At 51.3% G+C, this 25,037-nt stretch overlaps 2 pseudogenes; one reads left to right on the top strand and one right to left on the bottom strand.

The window, feature by feature from the left end:
• Positions 1–8,954: 8,954 nt before the first annotated feature.
• Positions 8,955–11,692, bottom strand: LOC136470518 (probable N-acetyltransferase HLS1; annotated as a pseudogene).
• Positions 11,693–19,096: 7,404 nt separating this feature from the next.
• Positions 19,097–21,912, top strand: LOC136474666 (uncharacterized GPI-anchored protein At4g28100-like; annotated as a pseudogene).
• Positions 21,913–25,037: the final 3,125 nt, after the last annotated feature.

Below are 25,037 nucleotides of genomic sequence, written 5' to 3'. Positions count from 1 at the left end.
TAAGATGAGGGTTAGTTCAATCGATTTGCCTCAGATTTAATTGCCTTTTCATTTGACCTTGAACTTAGAGATTAAGAAACATAGACAGCAACAAACCTCAAATAGATAGTAGAAAACCAAGATCATGACAGGCATGAAACCATGAGAGACGTCCAGCCCAGCCATCAGATCATCACAACCGCACAGCTGTTACTTGGGCATGGATGTCTCTCATGGTTTGATGATAGCCATGAGAAGCATAAGTAGAAGATAGAAGAAACAATGCTCTAGTACCTCATAAGTCCAAGGTCATCAATGTGCATAATCCATTACTCAAACTAGCACTATTATCTTCATAGGCATAAAAAAGATCTCACAATTATATCAGCCTCAGTCAAAAAAATGGTTGACATCATAGGCACAAAAAAATGCAGGCCTTAGCTAACTACAAACTACCTTATGATCAATTCATTCCTCAGCTCTCCTACCGCATATAACACCTTCTAGAAGAACCTACTAATTGTCTCTGTGGACCTCCTAAAGGTGAGGTCAACCACCCTAAACCTCTTATTGTGACCAACAATATGCAAGAACCTGGCTACTTGTTCTTCAACAGATGCATGTATGCTGTAAGTGACAAGCTCTCTACTATGGAAAAGGTCACAAAGTTAGAAAAAAGGGGCCCTCTTCATTCTAAGAAGGTTGACACAGTGCACATCATTAGATTCATAGATGTATCTAAGGTTGTTCATCCTCTATTTATCCCTCTCAGCCATGGGACCATAGGTGGCTGAGCGGGAATCTTTAACTTTCCTTCTAAACCACATGAAAAACCAAGCAGCCACTGCAACAACCACAGCAGTGGCAACCCTATGCCTAGCTTCAAAGGCCATGTCTACCAACAGGATGGAGGGCAACATTAGAAATGAAGCATGCAACATGGGTGTGTACTGCTTAGCAAGCAAAAAATCAGACAAAATGAACTATGAAAGACGCGGCTACCACACAAAAAGGTGCTCCTCCAGCGTATACTATTACACAATCAACATCACTGACCTCTAGGCACTTTGCTCTATGTGTACAGCAAAATAGGCATCAGCATGTACAACATCTACACAAAACATGAGGTATACACCAAATACGAAGCATCATGTATAGATCTGAGCTAGAAACAGGTAAATCAAGTATAGCATCGTATAGATCTAAGGATGTCAAAACAAGAATCCTAATTTCTTGGCATTGCAAGCAAAATCCACAGACAAATCAACAAAATCAACACTAAAGAAGGAGGAGGGGAAGAGCGCAGGTGGCATATACCGTCGAAGCACCGGAGCACCGAGAGAAATCCGCCGGTGGTGGTTGCCTCGGTAGGGCTACCGAGGTCGAGGGGGAGCTAGAGGGGAGTTCACTCCAGAGCTATGGCGAAAGGAGACGCAAAGAGTGAGGGCGGTAACCCTAGCCGTGACCCACGCGCACGCTTTATCGCTAGGACGACCTCATCTCCCGTGCTCTCCAAAAAGGTTCCCGCTTAGCATCGCGCGAGCCTGCATCGAGAGGGAAGTAGGGATCGAGAAGACGACGTCGTCCGGGATGGAGGAGGGCATCTGCATGAGAGGAAGCAGGAGAAAAGTGCGAGTAGGGCAACCAAACACGGGTGAAATGCACCAAAGGGTGTGGGATAGGCCACATGACGGCCCGATTCGGGCAACCAATCGTGCCAGATGAAGACGACATCTATTCCTATACCGAAAATGCCCCCCGGTTGATCCATACAGCACAGAAACTATACAAACCCTTCAAGCAAAAAAATCCCCTGTGGCTAGATGGACGGTCGAGATAGCCCCCCCGACCACGCACACAAACGGGGAGGCTTTTCCCCGAGAGGACCATCCTCTACGCCAGGTACGCTAGCCCCTCTCTTGCCTTCTGCTGCTGGCCTGCTGCGACTGTGCCTTCACCGTCTGCGCCCCCGCCGTCCCACACCCCCGCTGCTAGCTTGCTGCGGTAGACGACAGCGCCGCCATCACCGAGGAGTAGGAGAGGACAGACGAGGGGCTTGCGAGGTCGAGGGCGAGGACCTTGGCTCGGGTTCACAACGATTCGCAAGTGCCTGGGTTTACGGGTTGACGACGGCGATTGGAGCGGTGATTCAGGCATTTGGCATCGCGATTCGCGAGGTATTGATCTGAATCCCTAGTGATTTCTCTCTAGTCTGCGGGATTCACTCTCACTAGTGACTGATGCGGGTGCGGTAGGGTTGCACGGCATTTGTTCATGTGTAAAATTTCATAACCTAGACCCTGATTCAGTCGCGGAGGCATGGGCGGGGTGTGCCATTCGGTTCGGGTTGTGTGGCAGGTTCACACGTAAAATTTCTTGGCCGATCTGCACACCTGGTGGCGGTGATTTGCCGAGAGCACCAATTGGGGAGGTTTCTAGGCGTGGATTTCCTAGCTGTTGTTCCACGTGATTGGTTCAGTTCGTCACAACGGCGCCCCCAAAGCCCTCTGTCTAGGCTCAGTTTGTTCTCAGTTAAGTGGAGCAGGTGGCAAAGCAGGATGATGACCCTAAGCTGATCTGCTCCACCAAGTTTGATCGCATTGCCTACATGTATTTATAGTTTGATTACCTTATCTGGGTCTAATTCTTATTGCATCATGTGAATATGATTGTTTAATAATAAAGCTTTGTTCTGTGCTTCTGGTGTTTCAAATTATGATCCAACCTGCTCGGCATCTTGTGCTCGTGCGTTATGATTAATAAAATGAATGAATACATTTGTTGCCAAACTTAGTAGCCTTTGCCTTTGGTGTTGGGAGCCTGCTGTCAGAAATGTTGTTAGGGGACTTGGCAACCCAGTCCTTATTGGCTGATGTTGGAGGACCGCATTGGCGTTGTGCGGAAGCGGTGCGGGGCGGGCACACGGCGAACGCGACGCAGGCGGCGCGGTGCTTTGGGGCGGACGCCGCACGGCGGGGCTGACGCGGCGGCGGCACACGCGGCGGGGGACCTCGACCGCGCGGGAGTGACCAAGTCCATCAAGATTTGTAAGCATATCTCACCATGGAAGAATGATGAAGCCTGCACTTTAATTTTGTTCTTTCAATGGCTATGGATTGATATCTAGACATTCATTTATAGCCTTACCTGAATGAGACAGAAAATTGGGTTCATTGTTGAATTGGTTTGAGACATGATTGCTGTCTCGTCAAGCCAAATCCTATGCCGTTGATATTTAAGTCCATCTATGCAAAGCTGTGAAGCCTTGTGGACAATGCCAAGCTTTGAATGCTAATGGACTGATGGCAAGTGTCTATGCCTCCCTTTAACTTCGATTTGATAGCAAGTGGCAATGCCCAGCTCTGAATGCTAATGGACTGATAGTAAGTGGCATTTTTTCACCTGAGATTTTCCTTTCAGTATGCAAGAGTGTTAATATCACTGGTTTTACATAAAAAAAGTCATGGGAAATCATGGTAATCTGTAATGTGGTTATGTCAATCATTGTATTTGCAGGTTGCCGGCTGCCAAAATAATTAAAAAAAAAAAGATGTGGCAAATCAGAAAGCAGAGCGCACTGCTTTAGGCGAAAAAAAACAGGTATGAGCGCTTCCTCAACTGTGATGGAATTGATGTCAACATTTTTGCTCAAAATCAAGATGCAAATGCTAACCTTATTTGTTCCTTTGCGGTTATTTTACCTCTATCTATCAGAAGATAAAAACCATGAGAGGCTCTGATGCTGTTCGAATAGGTATGTATAATGTGTAACAATATATATAGAAATTCTGCATGTTTGATGTGCATATGTTACAGCCTTTCAGGATGAATTTATTAATTCCCAAGCACTGATGTCTGCAGTTAACTTATATACTATATGCGGTGGCTATATTTCTCATTTTTTGCATATACTAGCATTGCAAATAAGTTAGGCAAAGTATTCAGTATTAGCTAGCTGCAACTGTATGCTTGCCGCAAATGGATTGTACCTTGGATGCATAGATCATTTCTCTTGGCAGATAACAGAGCACAAAATAACGGAATAATAAGATGATTATATTAATTGCAGCTAAGAATTCCTGTTTTCGTGCTTGAATCTTAAACTTCAGTTTGGAATCTGTAATTTGGTGAATTATTCCATTTAGCTATAATACTTCTTGTATGGTTCTGAACTATGTCCATTTGCCTGCAACCTCAAGAACCATACAAAAGACAGGTCACGACAAATAAACTTGGTCTTTGTCTCCATCGACGGAATCAACAGAAGATATCTGAGCTAGCTGGGAGACTATGTTAAAGGCTGAAATAGTTGCTGGGAATTATCATAAGTCGTCAAATGTTTAGTGTAGTTTTGAAGTGTTCTTGGGACATATGCATTTGTATGTCTGTGACGTGATTCCCTGTTATTCTAAAATCATCCATCATGCCACAAGAACTAATGGTTCGTGATGTCAGGAAAGCTGTCCTATTTGTTCAATTGCAACCTCGCAATTGTGTTCTTTTACACGAGAAAAAATGGTGCTGCACTCAGCTTCCTACCACTTTGATTGTTTTCAGGGAAAAAATAGAGTCCTCTGGTTATTTTCATGTGTATTTCTGAAATGCAGACGTGGTGTTAGCACGGGCACTATACTCCTTTTATAAGGAAGTGCATGTTTTGTTTAAGTAGTATTAGAATGGTGTCTTTATTACCATTGTCACAGTTTATATTTGGAATATAAGTTCTGCAAATGCCTAATGTTCTTTAAAAACACCGGAAGAAATCACCTAGTTGAATTCTCGATACACATAGAGATGTTGACATCATGCGTATGTACGTGACAGTGTGGCTGTGTACCTTCCATTCAGCGAGGGTTCTGCTGATCCCCGGTACACTAGACCCCCGACGATGGAGGGCATCCTGCCGTCTGCCGGAAGCCCGCGGTTGACGACGACTAAGACGGTGGCGATGCTGGACGACCTTCGTCCACCCAGCTGCTTTGTGATCAGATACACCCTTTCGGACCGTTGCTGCACGTGGACGCGTCAATGTCCAATTAACCTCAGCCCTCAGGGCACAAGAGGTGAGATGGCCTGTCGGAATCGAAGTTGCACGCACTCGGATTGTGCAGTGACTAAAGGGCCTCGAGGACTACCTGCACGTCGGGCGAGACGAAGCCCGCGGTCTTAGGGTCGGGCGAGAAGGAGTCCGTAACCAAGGGGTCTAGCGAGACGGAACCCACGGCCTTGAGGTCGGGCGAGACGGAACCTACGGCCTTGGGATCGGGCAAGACTTTTTAATATGTCTTGCTTCATCTGGGAAAGTCAGCGTGGACATTAACTTCCTTGCTTTGGGTATCTCTAATATCGATACCCGACAGTAGCCCCCGAGCCTATGGAGGAGTAGAATACTTCTTTGGATGCTTTTCCGAACAGGAGGACTCTGAGGGCGTTGGCCTTCTTTTTGTAGCCCGTGGCGTGTCCTGGTAGGACGGTGGTTCCCTTTTGTCGTGATCGGTTTTCTTGGGGCATGTAATCGTAGGATTCGGGAGGTCGGAAAGATTTTTCTTGATTCCGGTCCCCTAGGATCCAATCGGTCCGCCGTCATATTGCGACCGCGCGTTCGGTCTCCTTGCGAGTCCAACTTTCCTTGAGCCCCCACGCGTAGCAGGGGTCCGGTTGAGGGTCGGCTCGTCTTTGTGATCGTCGTCCCTCAAGCGTTTTTTTTTGATAAAACGAAGGGGCTAAGCTGTGCCACGTTTTTCCTCGATGGACGAAACATGGTGCTCCGTGAGCTGTTAACGGGCTAATCCGAGTGGGGCCCCGGCTTCCTGTTTGTGGGGGTCTGGCATGGGTCAGCTGGTGACCGACTACAGACTCTTGGCGGCCAGCCCATATAGTTCTTGGGTCCGTTTGGCCGGTTCTAAGGGCTCGTTGCCTTTTTTCGAGGAAAATCCATGGACTGAGAACCGACCAAGACTCGAACATGGGCTGGGATACCCACGGCGCTGGTGCGCCCGGGTACTGGCCACTAGTGGGCTCATCCCTTTCCACCCCTCGCTCTAAGGGTGCCCCGAAGCGGCTGTGAACCCATCGGTGGGCCAGCCTTCGAACTCCTGGTCCCGAATGGGCCGTAGGAGCGTTTTCAGCTCTGTATCCCTTCTTACCTTCGATGGTTCTTGGCCCATTGAACGGGCGAACCGTCATCCGGCGTATCCTTCGAGGGTGCGGCCAAAGATAGCGTGCGCGTGATCTTCGGAGGGAGGTGACGTGACGCGGCGCGGCGAGTGCGTGAATCTAGGCAGACTGTTCGCCTTATCGCCCCTCTCCGCCCTATAAATAGCGACCTCCTACTTTGCGTTCCTGCATACCAAAACTATAGTCTTACCTTCTCTATTTCTTCGCCGCCGCCGTTCGGATCTGTTGTGCTTGCTAATCTGCCACCGAAGCCCTAGATCTATAGCTTCCGCTCCTCCTCTGTCGCATTTGCTTCTCCATAGCCACCTCCATCCTCCATGGGTTCGTGGTACCGCTCCGATGTTACCCATGCGCGCATGGAGGGCCTCGTCAAGTGTGGTCTTCTTCGCGGGAGGACCGATGCGGCGGAGTGGCTTGTGCATGACCGTGAGGATGCGCCGGTGCCGCCCAATGGCTACGTCGTCTCCTTCGAGCTCTTCTATGAGCGTGGACTCGTGGTTCCTCCCCGCCCATTCTTTCGGGGTCTGCTGCACCACTATCAGATCGAACTGCAACTCTTGAACCCCAATAGAATCTAGCACATCACAGCCTTCATCGCGATGTGTGAGGGTTACCTGGGGATCGAGCCCCACTTCGAGCTGTGGAGATATTTCTTCTCCATCTCCTTGATTAAGAAGGAGAGAGGCCGAGAGACCCCGATACCGATGGGATGCGCGGGCATCCACCTTCGGGGGTAGCGGGCAGCAGAGTACATGCCCTGCCAACTCTTCGGATCCAACAAGGGGTAGCACTCATATTGGTTTTACCTAAAGAACGACCCTGCCGCTCCCTTGCCGATCTTCTCTGGATGCCTGGTCGAAGAGGTACCGCTGTTATGGCCGTGGGGGGCACCCGTCAAGGAGAAGAAGAGGATGTGCGACCTCCTCGAGGCCATCGCATTCCTGAAGACCCACGGCCTCTATGGGGCCAGCATCATTGGGGGTATCACGCGAGGAGGGTGGCGCCCCTGATGGCGCGCGTTCTCCCGCTGTACGGGATGACGCCCGACACGTAGCTTGTTGGGACGACACTCGCCCTAGGGTTGCTCCACGACAGCGAGGTCACGTAGCGCGTCAAGGAGGCCACGGAGGAGGCCGACGTCGTGTTCTCGATCTCGGGGCATCCCGTGATGTGGCCGGACACGGGCTTCATTGAGCTGCTGGCGGGGTTAGCCTTCTGGGACTTTGTCGCGCCGCTGCCAGAGCATGCGGACATGAGGGCGGCAAACCATGTCGCGGATGAACAAAGGAAGAAGAAGAAGAAGGACGACGACGAGGAGAAGAAACGGTAGTCGAAGCAGCGAGCGAAGCTACTGCGAGGGAAGCGGCGTCAAGGCTCGTCGGAAGAAGAGGAGGAAGAAGAAGAGGAGGAGGAGGATGATGATGATGACAACTCCATGTCGCCCATCCCATGGGATGATCTGGCCGCCGGAGATGAGGACCCACCTTCACCGTAGGCGAGGCCCATCCCGCGGCATGCCACGGGACAGGAGGGAGAGGACGCGCCCCCGGAGCCGGCGGAATCAAAATGCCCCGCCCCATCTGGACCTTCGACGGCGGCCTCGGAGCTGACGGAGTCAGGCCGCCTCGCCTCGTCTGGGCCTTTGACGGTGGCCCTGGAGCCGGCGGAAACAGGTCACCTCGCTCCGTCCGAGCCCTCGGCAGCGCCTTCGGAGTCAGCGGAAGGCGGTCATTTTCATTCATACGTGCCCTCCGAGCCGAGGGAGGGCTAACCTCCTCCCTCGCATCGCCACGGGCACGCCTACGGGCGTTGAGGGTGTCATGCGCATCACGGTGGAGACCAAGACGCTCATGCACCGGGACCGCGGCACATGGCTTGCCACCTTGCTGCGCCTGGTGGACTGACACGTCCCTGTCGGGTCACTCTGAGGGCACGTGCTGGCTGGCGTCGAGCTCGCGTCGTCAGGACAGCGAGCTCTCGGCCTGCTGCGCTGCCGCACGCTTGAGTATCTTGCGAATCTCGGGCGTCGCGGGCTCCGAAGCAAGGCCGTTGTGGCAGCAATGTTATGTCTTGCTCGGGTAAAGTGTGGGAGGGCTTCGTCGTCCTCGGTGATGCTCTGGTTCACGTTGCGGGCCACGGCGCACGCACGTCCACCATCTCCGTAGCACTCGATCTCTCGCTCGAGCTCTGCACGTTCTTGCTCGAGCTGGAGTCGTGCTTCTTTGAGCTCTTGGTGTCGGGCCCTCAGCTGCTCTACCCGCAGGCGAGGTGGGGCCCCTGCATCCCCCTCGACCTCGTCATCGAGGTCGTCTGTTGCGGTAGCCTCTCCCTCATGGATGCTTTCGATGTATCCCTCGGGGGTACCTGCCATGAAACATTAACACAAGGGGTGATGGCTCCCCCTGCTGGAGTCAGAGTCGGAGGGCGACCCCGATTCTCCCGCGAGGAGGTCGTGGAAAGATTCTGTGACATATTCGATCATCCCCACGAACTCGTCGTTCGTAGGGGATGGGGGCGTGCGTTGCGCCACAAGGTGGCCAACGGTCTCTGCGGCGTTGCGCATACCGAACGGGAGTGCTGTCGGGGCGCTCCGGATGAGGTATTCCGGAGAGAGCGGCTCTTCTCCGACAAGCTGCGTCATGACATTGACAAACGAGAATGTGAGGCGGCCCAGGACCTCCCGGGACGGTCGGGGTCCCAGAAAGGAGCCGAGCTGGTGCTCTAGCCTCCCGTAATCGAAGCCGAGGAGCTGGTCGCTCCCGGGGGCGCGGGCCTCCGGTGCGTGCAGCTGCGGCTCCTCAAGCGCCTCGGCGATCACGTCGATGCTGGCGGAGTGAAGAGGTTGGACGGCGGCGGGAGCCTGCGCCAACTCTCCCTCCGCCACTGCCAATGTCGGGCACGGACGGCACACGCAGCCACTTAGCGACGCAGTCCAGCGTGCGGCTGGCGGCCACGGCGCCACGGCGCAGGCGCGCCGCGCCGCGCACTTCGAGCCGGAACACGCCGCCACAGTCCCACGCGCTCGCCACGGCCCACGACGCCGGCGGGGACGCCAGGAAGCGGTCTACGTCACCGCCCCACTCATAGCCGTCGTCGTCGCCGATGATAGCCAGGAACATGACGTGGGATAGCTTGTTGTGCAGGACGTCGCCGATGTCCGCGGGGAAGAACTCGACGTGCGCGAACTGGCTGCGGTAGGCGCTTGGCGTCGCGGGCGCCAAGGCGAAGGGCCGTGGCGCGGCGCGGTGCGAGTGCACTGTGTGCACGAGGAGAGAGAGCGTCCGGAGCTTGGTGTAGCCGCAGCGGCCGGTGAAGAGATGCAGCGACGCCTCGTTGGACTTGTCGGTGGCTATGTACGCGTACTCGGCGGCCATGAGCTCGAACCACTGCTCCAGCTGCCGCACCAGCTGCAAGGCGAGATGCCCATCCGCCTGCATTGCATGCACAGGCCGAGCATTTATTACTACTACTTCAGTTTCAACAGCATGGATGGAAAGTGTCGCTCGCGATCGTAGATAGGAGACAGCAACTGACTGTGGGAGGCCGCGACGCGGAGGCCTAGAATGTAGCCGACTTGCGAAGGCGGGTGCTCCGGGGCAGCTCTTGGCGGAGGCGACGGTTCCCCGGATGAGACCGATGATCCGGCGGCCTGGTCCGGACGTCGTCGTCTCAGCTACCTGTTCATGCATGCATGTCCAGATCAAACTAGAGAGGCTAGAGCGCCTTAAAATTTGAAAAAGCGGAAATGCTGTGACTAACATTTGATGTTCTGACGTGCGTCAAATAAGACTCGACCGACATGCCCCCCCACCCACACACACGCTGTGCTCCTTATCAGTTCCCATCCCATCCCCTGTGACCCCCGCGCCCACTCTCTGCTCTGCTCGCCCTCTCCGCTCCTTTGTGCTCTTGCGTTCGCTGCTGCGCTCCGAGACAGACGCCACGTTCGCATCCAGCTCGTTGCCGTCCCGCCTGTTCACGCTCCCTCCCTCCCTCCCTCCACGACCTCCATGCCACCGGAGAGGAGGGCGACGACGACGGCTTCCGCCGAGGTAGGTGGGTCATTCTCTGGATCTGAGCCATCCTCCTCCTCTGGATCCGGATCTGGATCTGGATCTAGGGGACGCGACGGTGGTTAGGGTTCCGACGAGCTCTGTTGCAGTAGACTTGTTTTGCTGTTGCAACAAGTAATTTTTCTTTGTTTTATTAGTCTTTTTTTTTGATGTTGCATCTCGCATCGCGTTTTGTTTCTATTGTTGCAGTAGCTTTGGTTTGCTGTTGCAACAAGTATTTTTTTCTTTGTTGCATTAGTCATTTTTTCTGACATTGCATCTCGCATTGCGATTTGTTTCTGTTGTTGCAGTAGGTTTGGTTTGCTGTTGCAACAAGTAATTTTTCTTTGTTGCATTAGTCTTTTTCTGATGTTGCATCTTGTATTGCAGTAGCTTTGTTCTTTTTGTTGCAGTCGCTTTTGTTCTGACGTTGCAGTAGACTTGTCCTGATGTCTCATCTCGCACTGCGCTTTGTTTGATGTTGCAAATAATTTTTCTGATGGAAGCGCGGTGAGAATGCGACACACCTAGCGTGGACGTGGCGGGGGGATGGGCGGCGCGACGGGATGGCGGGGGACGGGCGGCACGGTGGGATCTCCTGCGGGGTCGAGGCACAATCGGATGGAGATGGGGATGGTGATGGAGATGAGGTGCGGGAGCGCGAGGTGCGGGCGTGTCAGGGCGTGCGTGGGGGCATCCGATGGAAGAGGCTCGCATGCATGCGTGTGGGGATCGATTTGGTTGTGGGCAGACGCACATGCAGGAGCAGCAGCGCGAGCGTCCAGACGCTAGCGTCCGGATCGAACGTCCAGGCGCTAGCAGTTCCGTTGAAAAAGCAACCCCCGCACCAACAAGTTGAAGATGCATGCAAACAATCAGGGCGGCTCGCTCGTTAGAGCAGATCGCTGCACAACCATACGCGCGCATCGGAGCACACGTACACACACGCACGTACCAGCATGCCGTAGTGCGGCGAGTGGCGGATGCGCGCGACAGGGTCGCCGAGCAGGTCGGCGTGCAGCGACATCCCGCCGCCCGGGACGACGTCGCAATCCCGGTCGACGGCCTCCGTGCCGTCGCGGTCCGTGTCGGGATTGTACTCCCGGATCACCACCAGTGGCGCAGCCAAAGGATACGCCGGGTATGCACTGGCATACCCAGCAAACCTAGACAGCAGTAGTATATATACTATTATATTGTATTACGCTGTATTTGTTAAAAAGAAAAAAAAACATACGTGGACACCATCACGTGATGACGGGAGGCCCATATGATACACTGACACGGCCCATGTGGCAAGGGAACTCTAATTCTTCAAAGTCCAAACGTCCCGTATGTGCGCTCCATATACGACCCTTCGAATTTCCTAATCTAATCTCAATCAGACGGGGAGCCACGGAGAAACACGTGCGTCGCCGCCTGACAGGTGAGTCTGTGACGCCCTGGCCGGCCGCGGCCCCTGGTGCCATGCCGCCCTCCGCCATGCTCTGAATGCTGGATTGGAGGATCGCCGTCTAATTCCCACGTCCTGTCTACAGAATATACGGTTGCCCCAGTCAGGACTTATCATCTTGATTCGCTATTTCGGTTAGGTAAATTTTAATCTTTGCTCTTCGTGTTTTTTAGAAAATGATTTTCTACATTCATAGCTATTTGGTAATATTCATAGCCAGTTGAACCTTCTAATCCTTCGCCTGATCAGGTTGAACTAGTGGTGGAAGACCGGTGGTTGATCTAGTTGATAAAGAAGATATAGTACGACATTCATATTCCTTAGAAAGCGTTGAATAAAACAGTATGAAAAAATAGCATTGTAAGCATCTGGTACTCTTTTATGCCTATATTTAAACTATCGGTATGGCTTTCAAACTATTTATATTGTATTTAGTAGATGGTTTCAACTTAATTCTAAATTTAAGCCTTACCATGTTACTTAGTGCATGTATACCAAATCACGTTGTAAAATTTACAATTGTTACTGAATTGCTAAAATAGATTTATCAAATTATATATGAATTTTTTTTTGACACATACCTAAAGTTAAAATCCAGATTCGCCACTGATCACCACCCCGCGTCGTCCCTCTGTCTCTCTGTGTCTCATGGCTGGCACCGATCGACGCAGCCGCTTCTATTACCGACGCCTGTAGTAGCACTTATATATGGCATCACTTGTATGACCGACCGGCTCTCTCGTTTCGTTTCAGCACCTCGTTCCGGTTCGGCACCGCGGGCCGTGGCAGCCCGGTGCGTCCGCCAACCCGAACGGGGATCATTTTCTGGCCGGGGCCGACTGGCCGAGCGCGTGGTCGAGCGGCGTGGGCCCGGGATCGTTTTCTGGAGGCGCTTGGGACGGACTGTGTGTGTGGTAGACTAGCATGGCAAGAATAGCAGGTATATATATGTTAGGTGTCGCTGGAGTCGCGACCGAATAAGACGAGTACTTTCCATTTTTATCTTTAGGATTTTGATGAGATCAAAGCCACAGGGTCATTGGCAGCGTCTCCTATCCTGTGGGAAAAGAATAGCAGCTTTGTTACAGGTGGAAAGGCGGGCGGTGTCCCATAGGCCATGGGCCCATGGCGCCGAGCGAGAGCTGTGTGGTTGCACTGCACAGGCACTGCCGGGATCTTTTAGCGTGATATGGAGTCGATCAGATACAATGACTAAGCTTAGTTTTTTCACTGCCAAAGATCCAAGATTGCCTTCAATGTGACAATGTGAGTCTCACATTTTCGTTATTGTTGCTGGCACCACTAGTTCCGTTTACGCTCGGCCCAACCATCAACCAGGCGTGACGGCTGCAAGATGTGCGGACTGGATGACGAGGAGGCGACGCGAGACGTGGCCCTGCCCCTTGGTGGGCGTACTGGGCACCGACCCTGGTTCTTCCTTGTCTCGGATCTAGTCAGATAGGCTAGATCACCGGGTAGAGACGCTTCAGTCAACTACCCACCTGGTAGAGACCCTCGACTTTCTAGTGATTGACTTTTGAGTTGCTAGAACAGAGAGAAAAATCCACAGGAAGAATTCCAACTCAAATCACACTGTCAAATGATACCTATGTTTGGTAAAACAGTCTTCATAGATAGGAATTCAAGCTTGGTCAGAACCTTTTCATCTGGTAATAAAACGATAGCTAAGTCTGCTAAGACAAGATGTGTGGACTGGATGACGAGGACGCGACGCGAGACGTGGCCTGCCCCTTGGTGGGCGCACGGCCGCCCGCACGGGATGCTTGCACCGCTTCATTTGAAGCAAGCCGTTGGACTCTAGGTACGTGACGAGAGTACTTGTTTGATCGATTGCACATAATGTATATAGGTCTGTCTCGTCAAATTTCTTTGGCGATGATGATACGCATTGTTTCGAATCTGTCCCACATCGGGTATGTATGCATATGATGCATGACATCTTCTTCGGATTGGGCAGGATACTAGCTAGCTGCCAGCGCTATCCTTGCATACCTCAGTTATCAAGAAGAGCAAAAAAGGACATGGAAAATCAAGAAAGAGCTATCAGAAAGCTTGTCAAGATAAAGGGCAGGATACTAGCTAGCTGCCAGCGCTATCCTTTGCATACCTCAGTTATCAAGAAGAGCAAAAAAAAAAAGGACAAGCAAAATCAAGAAAGAGCTATCAGAAAGCTTGTCAAGATAAAATCATCCTTCTTGTGTACTCCCTCCGTCCCATAAAAAGTGTCATTCTCACTTACCGAGAAACACTTTTAATTATTAAAAAATAATATTTATGATGTATAATTAGTATCATTAGATAAGTCACAAAATATGTTTTCATAATAAACTTATACATATGTTGCTAATATTTTTTACGAATACATAAGAAAATTTGGACAGCACAAATTCTATAGCAACACTCTTTTCGAGACAGATGGAGTAAGGGAAGTGGAGGTCATTGTTTCCGATGCAGAAGGTAATGACACCAAATTAAACGACTTGGGAGGCTTGGGCATCTCCTTGACTCTGAACCTATTGGCCAGGCGCTTCGACTCAATGGCTCTCGTATTCTTGTCACCAATTTTGGCTTAGCCAAAATGTGTGAAAAATATGAAATGGAATCTATCGCTAATAAAATTAATCTCTACTAGATATTTTATCTCTTCATACAAGGTGTCCACATCATTCACCACTAAAACTTGCTATCCTTTCATGCAAGCCATATATCCATGCCATTCATTATTGTAAGTTTTAGTGTTGGTTATACCCGGTGAACCATATACACACGCAAGAGTGAGTTTCCACTCACACACTTGACTTCTACCGGTTCTAGCCAACTAAGCATATTAGTCGTCCCGAGCCCATGTATTGGTTGAAGAGGTGATCATTACCTAGTTGAGTTGAGCTGAGAAAATAGAAAGATATAACATGTCTAGGGGTCCTCTGGGCCTAAACAGTCTTCAAATTTGGCTGGATTGAATAGTCACAGGTTAGCCTAAACACTATTTCAACCCGCGTGTCTTGACATCTGTTTGACTATCGGCCATTGGCATATCAGACTATCGTGCACTAGCATATATAAGGGCCTCATTGGTTGGCCAGATGTGGCTTGGCCTGGCCCGTTGTATGCAATGTTCGGATGATTGGTTACCTGCACTTCAAGTTGGGACTGGCCCGATGCATGCAAAAGCTGCCGCAGAGCCTGGCTCGCAGGATTCGTTTCTACGCGGCCTGGCTCGTGCGATGCGTGCTCGCGTTTGTTGCTCTCTTGGTGATGGTTGCTTGGGTGACGGGGAGTCGAGACAGAGAGCCAGTCCAGAAGGGCGAGATGCATGCTTAAATCGTGCACCCAATTATGTTTTGTTGTCTTTGTTGTTGGTTTAGTACGAGATGAGATCTTATTTGATTATATGCATGGATGAGAGTTTTGAGTGTATGACACATGAGTCTTTGTATTATGGGTGCATCGTGTCGTCCTGCATCGCGAAGGAAATGTGAATCGAGAAGACGGATCCATACGGGACGGAGGGGTGAAGATGAATGAGACGGAACAGAAAAAAGATGCGAGGCAGACATCCAAACATGGCCAAATACACCGAGCGGTGTTGGGATGAGGCTAAAGATGGCCTCCTGCGTGCAACCAATCACCCGCGTATGCACGAGGCGAGCAGAGAAAGGGCAACCAAAGATATTCTATGATGAGATGGTATGGATGGAAACACCAAGCAAACAAGGCGCTGCTACATGCTCAGACCCTAGCCCGCAAGCGCGGGGCTACACAGGTACAAGCCTGGCTCCGGGAAATAAGAACCAATGACGCCCTAAAGTTCTTCCCACGCACGTTAGGCTTGTTTGGTTGAGCCGCTAGGCACCTTTGCCTGCTTGCTGTCCATTTTGGTTGCCAAGATGAGATCGATGTTTAGTGGAAAAGTTGTCTGGCAGACCGCTAACCAAACATTTCCATCTATGTGTTTATCTCTAGTGCTACAATAGTAAAAGTTCATAAAGACCTCGATAAAAGAAGAGAGATTGCTAAGGTCACCTCATTCCCCCACAAATCTGAAATTCCAATTCACAATGTTTTTTGTAGAGCTCAAACTTGATGTGATCTTGTTGTCAGTTGAACGTTGCAGTTTTAGCGTTGAGGCTACTTGCCTTTCTACCGTTTTTGTTCAAATTACGAGGACAAAGTCAGAGAAAGAAATAACAAGACACCAACACCAACTATGTCCTTTTTAATACTACTAGGTGACACGCGTACGTGAACCCGATATGTTGCTGCTTACCGAGGCTGACGAGGGCACCGCAATGATATAACCTAGTTACTAGACCTCAGCTAATTTCTTAACAGTGTTAACTTTTTCATATAGCTCGTAACACGAACAAGCTCACATGATAATTTCACATGATATTAAAATGTTTTGTATAGACCTAGCTTTTAATAAAAACTAGTTTTTCTCTCATTTTTATTAAAATATATAAAAAATGCTTAGAGAGTCGCTCATTGCGGGTGGCCTGAGAGCCGTGGGAGTACTACCAAGAAACAGCTCGACTATTAAGCCGTTAGTAATACGAGTACGATGGAAACAAGACGAAGGAATCTGCACGACTGCAGGAGTGAGGAGCGCAACAGCCAGCCAAAAAAAACATTGGGATAATTATCTATTTGGCACTGAAATAAATCAGTGTTGTGTATTTGGCATTCAAAAATTTAAACTTTTCTATTTGGCATCAAATTAAAATTTTCTTTCTTAAATGACACTGTCGTCCATCTAAGACAGTAACAATGTCGAATGATTGGCAAAATGATATAAATACCCTTTACAGCATAAACCCATGGTGCACGCGAGCGCGCGGCCAGCGGAGCAAGAAAGCGCAGCGGCGGCTGCCGGCGAGCGCACTGCAGCACACGAGAGGTCTTATGCACGACGGCCCAGCACGGAGGCGGGGCCTGCACGGCGGCGTGGCCTGGCCTGCGCATCCTGCTCGACGGCGGAGCGTCACGGTCTGCACGGTGGCGCGGCTCGAGGGCAGCGGCGCGCGAGCAGACCTCCAGCGCAAGCGAGCTCCCGCGGCGGCGCGGGCCAGCACGCGAGCAGAGCTGCAGCGCGGCGGTGCGCGAGGGTGGCGGCGCAGACGAGACCAGCGGCGGCGCAGGGTGGGCATGCCCGGCACAGCCGAGGTGCGCCCGAGTGGGGCGGGCGCAGGCAGGCGCAGCTGACGGGCGAGCGCGGCGCGACTAGAAACCGGTGGTTTCTTCCCACGAAAGGGCCGGAGATTCACACGACGACGGTCGAGAGCTGAGGGCTGCTTGTGCGCTCGATGCTCCGGCTGCGGGAAAAGCGGTGGCGCCGGCGCGGGCCCATTCGCCAGAGCACGCGCGTGGCCGAGGCTGCACGCGGCTCCGTTGAGTGGCTCCCCGTCGGCCCTAAGGGAGACGGCGCACCGCGGAGTCTCTTCGCGGCGGCGGCGAGGCGATCTCATGCGCGGCGGCAGCGACAGCTCGCCGTAACGCGCGTGCGTGGTCCGCGGTGGTGGCAGCTGCTGCGTCGCCCTGAGACGTGTGCGTAGCGCCAGCAGATGCGCTCTGATGCACTCGCGGCAGCGGCAGCAGCGGCCTGAAGCGTGGTGGCTCGCGTGCACTGTGCGCCGCGAATCTGCAAGCTCGGCCCCGGTCCCCATGGGCGCCATGCCGGCGGCCGACGAGCTCATCCCCGGCAACCGCGGAAGGCGCACGGGCAAGCTTGGCCCGTCTGCAATGGAACTCCTCCAGGTCCGTGTAGCAGCAACAGCAGGTCCATGTTAGTGCCGAGCCGTGGCAACGCGGGCTCGGGCGTGGCGGAGCTCCATGGCTTCGCTGCGGAGGCGAATTGTAATTCTCTCTCGTTTGGCCAAATTTCAGTCTTCTCTATCTAAACAGGGATACATTGGACATAGGAGAAAAAAACTGACACGGTCAAACCAGTCAGCTAACAGATAACCAATGAAAATAGACGGCAGTGCCATCTAAGAAAGAAAATTTTAATTTAATGTCAAATAAAAAAGTTTAGATTTTTAAATACTAAATACAAAACACTTATTTGTTTCCATAACAAATAGATAGTTGTCGAGAAACATTCCGTTCGTCCTCGGCCCGTCTCGCTTGAAGCGCCGGTGCCTGCGTCCGTGAGTCCGTGACCGACAGCCCCAGCAGGCGTCCACGCACAAAAATTAAGCCCCGGCGACGTGGCTCGTGCTGCTTTTAAGACGGACCCGCCCCACCCCGCCTTGCCTGCCCGGCCGCATGCGGCCGCCGGCCGGTCACCCATCCCGCGCCCGTCACGTCGTCACGCACGCCCCGGCGAGGCCAGCGTGTGATTCGCTGCAGTTTACTGGACGCGCGCGCGGTGCGGGCACCATTTGCTCGCGGCTTCTTGCTCCGCGTCCGCGTGTGTTCCCCGTCTTGGGCGGCGACGCCGGCTGGAGTTGGTTTTGTTTCTTCTTGTCGCTCGCCTCTTTTCAGTGTCCTTGACCAACGTCATCTTCATAGCCATAGACATAGACGTGGTGAATACGCTCTGCGGAGTATATGTGTACCAAACAACGAGTAGTACATGATGGGTGTCATCATTAGTAGGAGTATTACTCAAAGTAGTGAAGGACGGGGGGCATTATCACTGGATGAGAGCTGTTCTAATACTCCCTTTTTGTCTGCTTTAGGCATTGAGGCATGTATGATGGCGTTGTTCTAGCTTTCCGCTTGTCACTCTGTTCGCTTTATTGGTTTCAGCCAAGCTTATTCAACCAATCAACAGTGTTTTTTTCTCACAATAAACCAGCACTAGCCAGCCCAAATCAACCTAGAAACCAATCAACGAACACGCCGAGTATATCTGTATACTGCAGGCACGCGTTGCTGAACCATCCTTTTTTATACTACATCCACAAGCATATCCTGTACTGTATAGTATGTCCCATGATAATCCGTGCCCGTCCAGCGGTTCAGGGTCTAGACGTACTCCAGGCTGGTTGAAGAGCTCAGCTGTCCAAGGCTCGTGGCTGCGATGTGCGATCTGCTCACGAAACAATGACGAAGCCATGACAAAAATTGGGCATTGATCCACACAAATGAAGAGAGAATTAGGGGGTTACAGATTGAAGTGCGAATGTGATGCAAAAGAACAACACAAAAAGCCAAGATAGTGCTAACTCTTGCTAAAATGAGAGGTGAAATAAATCAAGTTGATGAAATGCTGGCTCCTGTAGCTGCTAAATTTAAGCCCAGAGAGATACGTGTACGATGTTGAATGCAAGGGAAATTACCTGAAAATGCATTCTCAGAGAAACCGAAAACTGGAAGGAACTTTGCATAAGGCTGCAGCTGGTTTGCCGTCCGGGAGGCCGTTATAAGAACCACGCTACCATGCCATCATACGCGCTCTCTTCTCTGGCTCTGTCTGGCTGGCTCAGAAACACCCGCAAAGCGCACACAGCATCCTCTCATCATGCCCTCCATATAGGCCCCCTATCTTTGATCAGTGATCACTCTCACTCGGCCTCGGCCACCCTCTCAAACCAAACAGAACCCACGAGCGTGCACGGACGGGAGCACGCGTGCGCGCGCCACGAGCGATGCCTCCCCTTGGCCGCGCGCGCTCTATCCTGCTCCTCCTCCACTACGTGGCCGCCTCCCACCTCCTGCTGCGCGCGCCGATCCACCGCGCCGCCGCGGACACATTGCCGGACCCGGCGCCGCTCCACCCGGCACTGATCTTCCCCTCGGCGACCCCGGTGCAGCCCGCCGCCGCCGTTCCGGGGGGCACGATCCCGGCGTTCCCCGAGCAGTCGGACTCGCTGGCGGGGTCGTCGTCCACGTGCCCGCTCGCGCCTTCCCCGGCGCTCCTCCCGGCCGTGCGGTCCTTCCTGCGACGCCGACGACGACGGCGCGCTGCCGCCGAGGCTGCGCTGCTGCCCCGCGCTGGCCGCGTGGCTGTTCGCGGCCGTACGCGCCCGCCGCGCTCGCGGAGCGGCCGCCCGCGAGGTCCCCGGGCGCGGCCGCCGTGGACATGCCGTTGCCGCCCGACGACTCCGAGGCGTGCGCGGGCGCCACGGACCGCGCGCTGCGTGCGGCGGGAGCGGCGCTGCCCCGCCCGCCTGGCGGCAACGGGACGTGCGACGTGGCGTTCTGCTACTGCGGGGTGAGGCTGAGGCGGCTGACGTGCGGACCCCCACCGGCCGAGGGCGGGCTGTGGTCGCCAGCTGACGCGGCGGCGAGGAGGCTGGAGAGGGACTGCGCGCAGCCGGGCGTCCCCGGCTGCTCCAAATGCCTTCTTGCTCTTACCACGGTGAGATCGAATAGCTGACCTGACCTGATCACCTGGAACTCCAAAGCCTTCGTGCATGAAACGTTACCGTTAACCTGTAGTTGGACACAGAAAGCATCGAACAATTTTACGATTCTGTCCTGTCACTACGCATTAAATGATCCGTTCGTTTCCATTTCGAGCTCAGATCGTCTGTCAGGGTCCATGGAGGGTTCTCGATAGTCTTGCAAGCCTTGATCTAGCAATACGGTGTTCGGTGTAGGAGTTGGTAGCAGGTGTAGGACACACTAGGAAAACTTCAATTCACTCACTGGTCACCAGCACCAGACACTACTACTACCATACCACACTGCGCATTGTCCATATTCTATTGCCAGCCTGACATGCTTTTTGAGAGGACATGGCGTCGAATGCAAGCACGGGGCTACAGTAGCCAGTGTCTCGGTCTACAAGCTCGGTGTTGCCTATGTCTAGTTGTTAGCATGATTGGGGGTGTGACTGCGTGAGTGAGTGATTGAGTGGCCATAAATCATGAGGTCCGAATTCCGGACCTGTTGGGTAGGGCCTGGAGTCCGGAGAATGATTTGCTGGAACATGCCTCCACTCCCTCTCTGCCCACTTTGATTGCTTGAGCATTTGGCCCCGGAGATGAACTCCATTCCCTCTTTCTTCCCTGAAGGGTCTCAGTGCCATTAGAAGAATCATATGCTTTGTGGACAGATCCGGCCGTTCTAGGGGGCTGTTCGGCTGGCTGGCCGGTGGCTGGCCAGCCCACTCACGGAATCATTGTTCATGTGAACAGTGATGTCAGACAGAACATTATTTTTCTCTCACAACAATCAGTTGGAACAGTGTTTTTGCTTATTTTTCAGTCCTGCCGAACAGGCCCCTAACTGAGATTGGCTCGCTTTGCTTTATCAGCAACCGAGCCATACATGTCCACAATTAAACTGGGTTCCCGAGACATGTCGCGGGGTGCCTACTGCTCCCTCCATTTTAAATTATAAGACGTTTTTTTATACATTGATTTTATTATGTAACTAACCTAAGTGTATATCTAAATGTCTAGCAAAATCTATGTATCTTGAAGTCCCAAAACATGTTATAAATTGGAATGGAGAGAGTAGATTAGTACACTGGTCACTAGTGTACTGCTACTTCCAAAGGTTTCTGTGTCGCAACATACTTGGTGCGTATAAATCCACTTGTGCGAACAGTAGCGGGCTTGTCTCTCCTCTGCATTCTTAAACCTAAATGCCGTCTGCTAATGGTAAATTGCTAGTTTTACCTTGTTCTTGTTCCTTTGGGTTAACGTCGCTCAGTCATGTAACTGCTTGTAAATATATACCATGCAAAACCTTTATTACCGTCTTACAGTAACAAACTCGACGTCAACATGTACCATTTTTCAAGTCTGTTTTTGGATTGGTGTTTAGTGATTGCATTGTCAGTGCGTGGACCTCATGCAAGTTTCTTGACATTCATCGCAGATAAAGGCCACTAATCCCGGCGCTGGCGCTGGCGCGGAGGCAGCGGGCAAGAAGAAGCAGACCGCCGGCCGGTCGAGCGAGAGTGACCGGGACTGCGAGCTCATGGGGCTCATGTGGCTGCTTCAGCGCAACGCCACGCGCTACGGAGCGACGGCCACGGCCGTGATCCAGGCCCTGATGGCCGTGGACGAGGCGTCCGCCGCAGGTGTCGTCGCGGTGTCGGCAGACGCGGGGCCAGCCGCGGCGTGCTCGCTACCGGTGGACGACATGCCCCTCCCGGCCGAGTACGCGCAGGCCAGCAGGGCCAGCGACGCGCCTCATGTCTGCTGCTTCCACCTGGTCGTGCTGCTTGCCATTCTAAGCTTCCGTTTTGTGTACTCGCTGTAGCACTTTGCGATTGAATTGAAGTTCGTTATATGGTCCATTATATTGTGTTTGCTCATGGAAAATTTTCTAATTCTGCCTGCACCACATGGGATCGATGTATCGTGAGAACCAGAGCACGTATCACCGGCCGGATCACCTTGTGAGTTGTGAGGCATATCTGGTCATTGACATCGATGTCATGGACACTGGTTCTACATCACCGGACGATCCAGCAAGTATCCCTCGTTTTATCTGGTGGCTCTATCCATCTCTATTTTTCGAACAAGCCTCTTCAAAGAAGACAGGAATTCACTTAAAAATAAATAATTGATATGATTTATAAGGAAGGGTGAGTCCAAAAAACTTACAACAACACAATTTATTGAAGAAAAGGCAGAAAAAAACCCGGGCATGACAACCCGAATGATTAACCCGACGCACTATACTAACACTTGGCGACAGCTCAAGAAAAGACGAAACCCGCTGTGCGTCATGGCTGTTGAGTTTATCACTGTAGAAACCAATAGTTTCGACTCCTCGTAATAGACATCAGCTAATGCAAAATTCACCAAAGAGATGACACCTACACATGGCTTCCAAGTTCCAACATCACAACTAGATAGGAGATCACAACAAGTCATCGTTGTCTAGCATTAACACACCTCACATGTCACAATGAGCAGCTTTGGCTTTGCCCTTGCATCCTGAAACCAAGAGGGACAAATAGCGCCTCTCAACATAGGCAGCAACACGAGGAAGTGTAGCCTCGTGAGCGACCTAACACTCTCAGCCGGGTGCCAAGACGCCTCACACAAACTGACCACCACTAAAGTGGGTTGGAAACTCCAAGGCGACGCCTCCAGTGAGGTAAATGACGATGCACATGTGGGGTTCCTCCAAGAGAAACCCACGGGGAGAGGAGGAGCACCTTCAACAAAGTTTTTAATAAAGTCAAGAAAAATATTCTATCACAGATGGGGTAATTAGAAAATTTTCTATCTATAGGGAAAAACATTTGTGCCTCAAGAGATGTCTAGTTACATTGCCCACCTAGGTTCAAGTGGACTTGGCACGGGTACTTATATTTTTCTGGATTTATTTCAGGATTTAACGGCACTATGTTTTCAGTGGTAGGCGACGTCCCCGTCGACAGCGAGGCGCCAATGGTGACTTCATGAATCTCGAGATCTATCGGCTCAGTACTTCGGAGGTGTTCATAGAGGTAGGTTTGCGTATGTGTGTTCATAGGGGTGAGTGTGCGTGCGTGTTGTGGACGTCTACGTTGTATTGTGTAATACTAAAAAAAACAGATAAATCTCTCGTTTCCCAGGATGCATTATGTCCCTTTACATGATCTAACCCTAGTTACCATAGCATGGCATTATGGAAAATAAATTACGGAATACAAAGAGAGGGTTAGAAAGACTCAATTTTTTTCACGTGATATAGAAGATCGATACCTTTCACCAGTTCTCGGTGTGCAGTGTGCACCAAGAACATTTTTAATTGGTTCAAATGTTTTTTTATTGAGCAAAACAATATTCCTAGTTTACGAGAATACTGTTCCATGTTTAGGACAAAAACATTATAAAATTTGTCAAATGTTAATGTGAAAAATGTTTCTAATTTTAAATGAAAGTGTTATAGCTTCAGGAGAAAATGTTATGGGTCCATGAAGTTCCAAGTTCAAATGAAAAAAGGTTTGTAGCTTAATTAGGAAAAAAGACGTTCCACCTTAATAGAATACAAAAATATTTTATTTGCTTACACTACTACAGAAAAACTTATCTGGGGCGTTTAGCAAAGGGGCTCGGAGGCGGGCCGGCTTTGGAACTGCCTCGATTAATGCCTCGGATTAACCGAGGTAGTTATTTCTTATTAATCGAGGCGGTCACAATCAACCGTCTCATAAAATTGATTTACCGAGGCGGTTAAAAGACAAACGCCTCCTAAAATCTATAACCGAGGCAGGCCAAAATGCCTCCATTTTCGGAGGTGGGCCTTATAAGTGGCCCGCCTCGGTTAACAAGGCCAAGGCCCAAAAGGCCCAAGCGAGGCCCGATAGGGTGCTCAAGTATATATAGGATACTTAGGGTTTCTGTCAACCTCCCACTCCTCGCCTCTCTCTCTTTCTACGGTGCCCCTGAGCACGGCGCTCTCTTCCCTCCTTGAGCGGCGCTCTCTCCCTTCCTCCCTCCCTCTCGTGGTAGAACCGCCCGAAATAACACGCTTTCAGAGGCGCTCGTCTTCCACTAGACACTAAGCACTCTGAAAGTGAGCTATATCGGACAGCTCCGTCGAGCACACCCTAAGAGAAAACTCAAAATAATTTACGTTTTATATCCAAAATCCAATAATGAGTACGAGCTTACAATACTTAGTCTATTTCATACCACAAGAGTTCTTAAAAATTATTTATTACAATACCAGGGTTCAGAGTGCGATAATTAAACAGCAGAAAGAAAATAAGCATCTAGCGGAAACGATACAAGGATCCTGTAACACCCTGGTGTTACGGACTTGTTTAGCACCACGATTTCGGCCCAAGTAAAATTTCAAAAAAATGGGTTTCTCAGATTTTTTATTTAAAACGTACTTGATGCGATGAGTGAATCGGGTGACTCAGTTTTGTGGACTCGAATCAACGCCCAAGTTAAATTACGTCGGGCGTAGAAATATTTAGAAATGTCCGATAACGATTCTAGCAAGTAAATGACGGATGGTTTGTTCTGTTAGATTAAGCATGAAAAGCAAATTTTATAAATAAAATAAAATCCATTAATAAATAGAACGATATATATATATATACTCACGTGTTTATTTTGAAAAGCACGCTCAGTTGAAAAGCCTTGGTTTAGTTATTGACTAGCGAGCGAACGGATCCACAGCGATGACGGGACGTCTCACTGCCCTGCTCCATCGCTTGTCGTCGGTAGTGCGTTCCCCTTGTTCGAAATCAATCAACTCTGGTTTATTAGCCTCGCGCCGCGTCTACGAGTTCCGTCGTCGTGCCACTGCTCCCTCTCCATCACGTCCTTTTGCTGAGAACGCCTTAAAGGAGGTTGGTCGGGCTGCTGCTGTCGTGTACGGCTTTCCCTTCCTCACTGCTTGCCACGACGTCTCCTCGCATTAACTCGGCCTTATCTTTGCTAGCTGAGCACGCCGTTTTGTCCCTGTCCGCAATGTGTCCCTTCACGTACTGTGCACGCGTAGGC

Source organism: Miscanthus floridulus, chromosome 8 (assembly GCF_019320115.1).
Source record: "Miscanthus floridulus cultivar M001 chromosome 8, ASM1932011v1, whole genome shotgun sequence".
NCBI classification, from domain to species: Eukaryota; Viridiplantae; Streptophyta; class Magnoliopsida; order Poales; family Poaceae; genus Miscanthus; species Miscanthus floridulus.
Note: the sequence above shows the minus strand (reverse complement) of the source record. Positions and strands in the feature narration are given on the sequence as shown.